The following is a 9,083-nucleotide window of genomic DNA, read 5'->3' as shown; positions in this document are numbered from 1 at the left end:
AAACGAGTCAATGATGCAAATCCCAATTAGAGGGCCAGAGGAGATGAGATGAGATGAGATGAGATGAGATGAGATGAGATGAGATTTCCCAGTTCAAGCAGTTAGGTAGGAAAAAAAGGAACAAATTCCTGCTTCCTCTGCTTTTCCTTCTATGCAGGCCCTCAACAGATTGAATGATGCCCAAGCAGTTGGGAATAGCAATCTACTTTCTCAGTCCACTGATTCAAATGCTAATCTCATCCAGAAACACCCTCACAGACATACCCAGAAATGATCTTTAATCTAGGCAAATGAAATTGACACATAAAATTTAACCATCACAATATCTCACCAGTGTCCTCATTAATTAATGAGTTAAATCAAATCTTTGACACGTGTATATTTTATATTTACATGAGAATATTGATTTTGCCTTTTTTAGTGATTAATTTTTAGCAGAAATGGGCAGTCATGCATGTGGTTATCAGTCACTGGGGAACAAGCAGTGACCAGAGCACACTTGAGCAGGCTGCTGAGGTGCAGGTAACATTCTCCTCCTAGATATGGGTGCTGATTACACAGATGAACACTTTGAGCTGTAGAGTGAGGCTCTTTGCAATTTTCTGAATATATGTTGTACTTTGATGAAAAGCTCATTTTTGAATAAATATATAAACATACAAAACATCAAAAGGTATCTGCAGAAATATCTCCCCCCAGCTAATGACTTCAGACCTCAGCATTGGCCACTGTTATTAGGTATTTTTATTTATCATTCCAGACTTCTTTAAAGGATATACAAGGAAATAAGAATACAGATTCTTATTCCCTCAGCACTTTTTGGCACAAAAAATAGCACGACTGATACAACATACACACTGTTCTGTGCCTTTTATTTTTCACTTAACAATGAATCTTGGAGATCTCTCCTTATCAGTACATGGAGCTCCTCCATTCTTTATTACAGCTCCATTGTATTTCACTAAATGGATGTGCCACACTTTATTTAACCAGCCCTCTCTATTGATGGGCATTTGGGTTGTTTCTAATCTTTTGCTCCACAGAAATATATTGAGCTCCTAGATAATAATAAGAAAAAGAAAGTAAAGGAGAGGAGAAAGAGAGATGGAAATTGGGAGTGAGAATGGGTTGTCAGTGGCACAAAGGCCTGAGACTTGTGGGGGTAGGGAATGCCTCGGATTGGGGTGGGTAGCTGTGACACCAAAGGTCAACTATTTTTCCTTTAAATTTTGCCCTCCACCAGCCTTGACGTTTGACTTTTTTTTTAAGGTTACCTACTTTAACAAAAGGAAGTCAACATGCACGGCCTTTTCTCCAAAGAGGCTGGATAGCATGCATATGTCGGACATACAGGAATTCATATAACAATGATTCAAACAGTGGTCTTCCTCAACTGTGATAAAGACAAGAAGAGTTGATTCCAAACAGCTACTATTTTATTTCCAGGGACGAAATGCTAACAATTTCTAGCTTAACATTTACCCTAAAGCAAAGAAAACTACTTACTCAGTGGGCCACAGGAGGCTGTGACTCCCAAAGCACTGCCCAGCAGAATGACATGCCCAATTTGTAATTCTCCCTTAGTTTTCATCCCTCCAGGATTGACATGCCTAGCTGCTTCTTCCTAACCAAAATTTATTTTATCAAGGAAGCACCATGTTCTTTCAGGTCTAGCAAAGCCCACTGTGAACTGAAAAAGACAAAAAACAATTGTTCTCATTTGCACAACTGCTTGGAAAGAAAATGAGATTACTAGCATCAAGAAGAAATTTAAATTTTTCCTCAGGCAAGAAGAATTGACTTCCTCTGCTCCAGGATGAAGGTAGTTGAAAATTTACTGCACAACCTAGCTGGAAGAAAATAAGGAGCCTAATAAACCCAGGCAATTTAAGCATATACATGCAGATGCATCCAGAAATTCTCTGTGCTGTGATTTATGCAAATGTGTTAATTCATAATTAAAAGGTAATTGGGATCATTTTAATGGCCTTTTCTTCCTCTTAGACTGCCTCAGTGGCAGACCTCTGTCACATCAATTGTGGGTGTTAATTTATCAGTTCCAATGACTTTATTGTCTTAAAAATAACTTAGCTGCTGCAGAGGCTGCCTTAGGGAGCTCAGTCTCCAAGGAGGAAGCTATCTAACAGCCAGTCCATTCTGATCTCCCAGTTATTGACATGCAGAAAAAGAAACATTCACTTTTAATAATAGGGTTCTCTTTCATGCAAAGATAGTAGAGGATTTCTAAAAATAAATAATTCATGCTTCTCCGAGCTCTCTGAGAATAAATTTGTTCCTTTTCTGTTTTGTTTTTCTTCAAGATATGACATCTTAGGAAGAAGGGACTGGGGAAAAGAAAGCACTTTCTGCTTCTGTGGATATAAACACACAGTGTTTCATTCCCTAGTGCAACAAAACCTCAAGATCAACAGACAAGAGCTGAAAACCTTTTCCCACCAGACACAGTGCCATCTAAATGTTCTCTCAAAAGATAGCATTTCATAAACAGTTTCAACAAAATGATGTCAGTTTTTCCTTTACATGCATGCACAAAATCACTTTTCAGGAAAAAAAAATGACCATTACCAAATCCATCATAAAATTAATTACATTTACTTGACTACATTGACTGGCTGGTTATAACTCTTGCTGTATTTTCAAAAAGTGTGTTTCATTTCATTTGTCATTAAAAGAAAAAATATTGTAGTTTTCCAATATACTGTCTATTGGTGGTTCTCAAACTTCAGTGTATGTAACAATTGCCAAAGAAATTTAACTAAATACAGATTCCTTGGCACTGTTCCTCAAAATTCCTGTTTACTTTTTCTAGCATAAAGTCCAGGTAATTCTGATTTACTTAAACTATGGTTTTAGAAACACTACACTCTAATTCTAATTATTGATGTTAGTTTTCAAGAAAATATTCACATTATTCTAATGAAATATAATGTGACAATACTATATGTAAGAATTTCCTCTGTAACTTAATTTTGATATGAATAAGAGGTGGAGAAATGCTGGGTAAAAGAGAGCAGTTCCCCAGCAAAGGCCCCACCCTGAAACCTGGAAGCCCATAGCCCTAAACAGGAACAGGCATTTCTGTTTTTGCACCCAAATGTTGCCTTTTTCAAGATCACTCTGGCCTGCCAAGCCCCTATCCTGTGTCCATATAAACTCCAAACTCCACTGGCAAAGTGATAGAAGGAAGGAAGAGAAGGAGTGACAGAGAAGGAGGGAAGAGAAGGTGTGTCTGAACATTGGGAGGATTTTAGCTGGGGATGGTCAGAGAGGAGATCAGCTGCAGGATGACCGAACTCCAGGGAAAGATCATCTTCCCATTCCATCCCCTTTCTAGGTCCCTATCCATCCCACTGAGAAACATCCTCATCACTCAATAAAATCCCCACATTCACCACCTTTCAAGTTCATGTGACCTGATGCTGGACAAGGACCCGGGTACCAAGAGGAAAGGATATAAAAGGCTGTCACCCTGACTCTCCACTTCGCCGGAATAGCCATTTGTTGGTAGTAACTGCTAAAAGAGCATTAATACATCCCTAGATGCTACAGTGGGGCTGGAGCCCAAAAGTGCACACTCTGCCTCCTGTACCTGCCCATCTGCATGCTTCCCCTCCCATATGGGGTATGAGCACACAGCAGCCCAGCAAACAAGCCACACCCATGTTGCAACTCTCACTACAGGGTCAGGGAACCCTCCCATTTTAATTTCATTGGTAATTTCCTAAGATTGACTATTGATTACTATGTGCCTTTCAATGGACTGCTCTTTTGAGGAAATTACATATTTGGATTATCTAAATGATGCTGTGCAGCTGTAATTCTTGACAAAACTGAAGCAGGAATAGAAAAATCCCATAAAATTGGTGGGCGGTGGGGTGATGGTGGTGCAGGCAACAGGTTAATTTAAGAGCTGAGACAGGAGGATCCAAGATGGCCATTTAGGAACAGCTCGGGATTGCAACTCCCAGTGAAAGCAAGGAGGGTGAGTGGATGCTGCATTTCCAGATGGATTTTTATTACCCACAGACCAGGAGATTCCCAGGCAGAGGAGCCTCACAGGTAGCCAGCATGACTGTTTTGGCCTGCATGGCCGGTTAGGTCCCCACGGTTGTTTTGGCCAGCTCGGCTGCTTTGCAGTGCCCCGGCTCGGTAGTGCTCCCTACAAAATACACTGGTCCGGGTGCCCTTTTGGCTGGCGATTGGAGCCCTGGGAAGGCACAGTTTCCCATTCATCTGACTAAAGGGGGGTCCGAGGCAGGGATCCAGGCCAGGAGATTCCCGGGCCAAAACAAACAAACAAACAAAAGGCCCCACGACTCTCAGTGCTGCTGTTTCAGTCGGTGCAGGGAGTCGCCGCAGGGGAAATCACATAGACCCCAGCGCCTTTTCAACAGGCGACTGAAACAACTGGGAGAGCAAAAGGCTCTGAGGCCCAGAGCCAGGTGTACCGGCTCAGCTGGTCCAACCCCCACAGAAGAACAGCAATAGGAAACTCTATGGATTGACAGTTTTACAGCAAGCATAGCTAAACCGGGGATAGTCCAGCTCTGTGGGGGAGGGGCATCCACCATTGCCAAGGCAGCCCGCTGTTGCCGAGGCAACCCGCCATTGCCAAGGCAACCTGCCATTACAGCAAGAGTCCACCATTACAGAGGCGGGCCACCAATGCTGAGACAGTTCTAACTACACCCATATAACAGGACTGCAGGAAAGTTCACACGACAGCTGGGCGGAACCCACAGCAGCTCAGCAAAGCCTCTGCAGGCAGACAGTGGCTAGGCTGCCTTATTGCTGCACAGGGCAGCCCTGGAAAAAAAAGGCAGCAGCACAACGGAAACTCATAAATAAAGCCCTAACTCCCTGGGACAGAGCACCTGGGGAAAAAAAGGTGGTTGTGAGTTCTGCTGCAGCAGACCTAAACATACATGCCCAGCAGCACTGAATGAAAAATGGAGCTCACAACTCAGCACTTGAGAGCATGTAAAGGACAGACTGTCTCCTCAAGCACCTCCCTGACCTCTGTATATCCAAAGAGTCACCTCATAAAGGAGAGATCAGACTGACATTTAGAGGGTATCCTTCTGGGACAAAGATAGCAGAAAAAGAAACTGGTAGCAACCGTTACTGTTCTGCGGCTGCTGCAGGTGATCCCCAGGCAAGCAGGGCCTGGAGTGGACCTCAGCAGCCCTATAGCAGAGGGGCCAGACTGTTAGAAGGAAAACTAAGAAACAGAAATAACTTCATTATCAACAAATTGGATGTCCACTCAGAGACCCAATCTGAAAGTCAGCAACTACAAAGACGACAGGTTGATAAATCCATAAAGATGGGAAGAAATCAGTGCAAAAGGATGAAAACACCAGAAACCAGAACACCTCTCCTCCTACAAGGGTTCACAACTCCAAACCAGCAAGGGAACAAGACTGGATGGAGAAGGAGTGTGATGAAATGACAGAATCAGACTTCAGAAGGTGGGTAATAAGAAACTACAGTGAGCTAAAAGAACATGTTCTAACCCAATGCAAAGAAACTAAGAACCTTGAAAAAAGATTTGATGAAATGCTAACGAGAATGGACAAATTAGAGAGGAATACAAGTGAATTGATGGAGCTGAAAAACACAACACAAGAACTTCACGAAGCATGCACAAGTTTCAACAGCCAAATTGACTAAGCAGAAGGATATCAGAGGTTGAAGATCAACTAAATGAAATAAAACGAGAAGGCAATATTAGAGAAAAAGGGGTAAAAAGGAATGAACAAAGTCTCCAAGAAATGCGGGACTATGTGAAAAGACCTAATCTACGTTTGATAGGTGTACCTGAATGTGATGAAGAGAATGAATCCAAGCTGGAAAATACTCTTCAGGATATTATCCAGGAAAACTTCCCCAACCTAGCAAGGCAGGCCAATATTCAAGTCCAGGAAATACAGAGAACACCACAAAGATATTCCTCAAGAAGAGCAACCCCAAGGCACATAATCGTCAGATTCAACAGGGTTGAAATGAAGGAGAAAATTCTAAGGGCAGTCAGAGCAAAAAGTCGGGTTACACACAAAGGGAAGCCCATCAGACTCACAGCAGATCTCTCAGCAGAAACCCTACAAGCCAGAAGAGAGTGGGGGTCAATATTAAACATGCTTTAAGAAAAACTTTCAACCCAGAATTATATATCCAGCCAAACTAAGCTTCATAAGTGAAGGAAAAATAAAATCCATTGCGAACAAGCAAGTACTCAGAGATTTATTCACCACCAGGCACGCTTTACAGGAGCTCCTGAAAGAGGCTCTACACATAGAAAGGAACAATCAGTACCAGCCACTCCAAAAATAAACAAAATGGTAAAGGGCATCAACACAATGAAGAATCTATATCAACTAATGGGCAAAACAGCCAGCTAGCATCAAAATGGCAGTATCAAATTCACACATAACAATATTAACCCTAAATGTAAATGGACTAAATGCCCCAATAAAAAGACACAGACTGGCAAATTGGATAAAAAGCCAAAACCCATCAGTGTTCTGTATCCAGGAAACCCATCTCACATGCAAGGATACACAAAGGCTCAAAGTAAAGGGATGGAGGAGGATTTACCAAGCAAATGGAGAGCAAAAAAAAGCAAGAGTTACAATTCTCATCTCTGATAAAATAGACTTTAAAGCAACAAAGATCAAGAGAGACAAAGAAGGACATTACATAATGGTAAAAGGATCAATGCAACAAGAAGAGCTAACGATCCTAAATATGTGCGCACCCAATACAGGAGCACCCAGACACATAAGGGAAGTTCTTAATGACTTACAAAGAGACTATCTAAAATTGACACCCTATCATCAAAATTGAAAGAGCTAGAGAAGCAAGATCAAAAAAACTCAAAACCTAGCAGAAGACAGGAAATAACTAAGATCAGAGCAGAATTGAAGGAGATAGAGACACAAAAAACTCTTCAAAAAATCAATAAATCCAGGAGCTGGTTTTTCAAAAAGATCAACAAAATAGACAGGCCTCTAGCCAGATTAATAAAAAAGAAAAGAGAGAATAACCAAATTGATGCAATAAAAAATGATAAAGGGGATATCACCACAGATTCCACAGAAATTCAAACCATCATCAGGGATTATTACAAACAACTCTATGCACACAAACTAATAAACCTGGAAGAAATGGATGAATTCCTGGACACTTGCCTCCTCCCAAGCCTAAACCAGGAAGAAGTCGAAACCCTGAATAGACCAATAACAAGGCCTGAAGTTGAGGCAGCAATTAAGAGCCTACCACCCAAAAAAAGCCCAGGTCCAGACAGGTTCACAGCCGAATTCTACGAGACACACGAAGAGGAGCTGGTGCCATTCCTTCTGAAACTCTTCCAAATAATCCAAAAAGAGGGAATCCTTCCCAAATCATTTTATGAGACCAACATCACCCTGATACCAAAACCCGGCAGAGACTAAACAAGAAAGGAAAACTTCAGGCCAATATCCATGATGAACATAGATGCAAAAATCTTCAATAAAATACTGGCAAGCTGATTGCAACAGCACATCAAAAAGCTTAACCACCATGATCAAGTAGGATTCATCCCAGGGATGCAAGGCTGGTTCAACATATGCAAGTCCATAAATGTAATTCACCAAATAAACAGAACCAATGACAAAGCCACATGATTATCTCAATTGATGCAGAAAAGGCCTTTGACAAAATTCAACAGCACTTTATGCTAAACACCCTCAATAAACTAGGTATTGATGAAATGTATCTCAAAATAATAAAAGCTAGTTGTGACAAACCAACAGCCAATATCATACTGAATGGGCAAAAACTGGAAGCATTCCCATTGAAATCTGGCACTAGACAAGGATGCCCTCTCTCACCACTCCTATTCAATATAGTACTGGAAGTTCTAGCCAGAGCAATCAGGCAAGAAAAAGAAATAAAGCGTATTCAATTAGGAAAGGAAGAAGTCAAATTGTCTCTATTTGCAAATGACATGATTGTATATCTAGAAGACCCCATCGTCTCAGCCCCAAATCTCCTGAAACTGATAAGCAACTTCAGCAAAGTCTCAGGATACAAAATCAGTGTGCAAAAATCACAAGCATTCCTATACACCAATAACAGACTTAAAGAGAACCAAATCAGGAATGAACTGCCATTCACAATTTCTACAAAGAGAATAAAATACCTAGGAATACAGCTAACAAGGAACGTAAAGGACCTCTTCAAGGAGAACTACAAGCCACTGCTCAATGAAATAAGAGAGGACACAAACAGATGGAGAAACATTCCATGTTCATGGTTAGGAAGAATCAATATCATTAAAATGGCCATTCTGTCCAAAGTAATTTACAGATTCAATGCTATCCCCATCAAGCTACCAATGACCTTCTTCACAGAACTGGAAAAAAAATACCTTAACTTCATATGAAACCAAAAGAGAGCCCACATAGCCAAGTCAATTCGAAGCAAAAAGGACAAAGCAGGAGGCATCACACTACCGGACTTCAAACTATACTACAAGGCTACAGTAATCAAAACAGCATGGTACTGGTACCAAAACAGAGATATAGACCAATGGAACAGAACAGAGGCCTCGGAGGCAACACAACATATCTACAACCATCCGATCTTTGACAAACCTGACAAAAAGAAGCAATGGGGAAAGGATTCCCTGTTTAATAAATGGTGTTGGGAAAACTGGCTAGCCACGTGCAGAAAGCAGAAACTGGACCCCTTCCTGACACCTTACACTAAAATTAACTCCAGATGGATTAAAGACTTAAACATAAGACCTAACACCATAAAAACCCTAGAAGAAAATCTAGGAAAAACCATTCAGGACATAGGCGTAGGCAAGGACTTCATGACCAAAACACCAAAAGCATTGGCAACAAAAGCCAAAGTAGACATATGGGACCTAATCAAACTCCACAGCTTCTGCACAGCAAAAGAAACAATCATTAGAGTGAATCAGCAACCAACAGAATGGGAAAAAATTTTTGCAGTTTACCCATCTGACAAAGGGCTGATATCCAGAATTTACCAAGAACTAAAACAGACTT

This window comes from Cebus imitator, unplaced genomic scaffold, assembly GCF_001604975.1.
Source record: "Cebus imitator isolate Cc_AM_T3 unplaced genomic scaffold, Cebus_imitator-1.0 Scaffold303, whole genome shotgun sequence".
Taxonomy (NCBI): domain Eukaryota; kingdom Metazoa; phylum Chordata; class Mammalia; order Primates; family Cebidae; genus Cebus; species Cebus imitator.
This window is presented reverse-complemented; position numbering follows the sequence as displayed.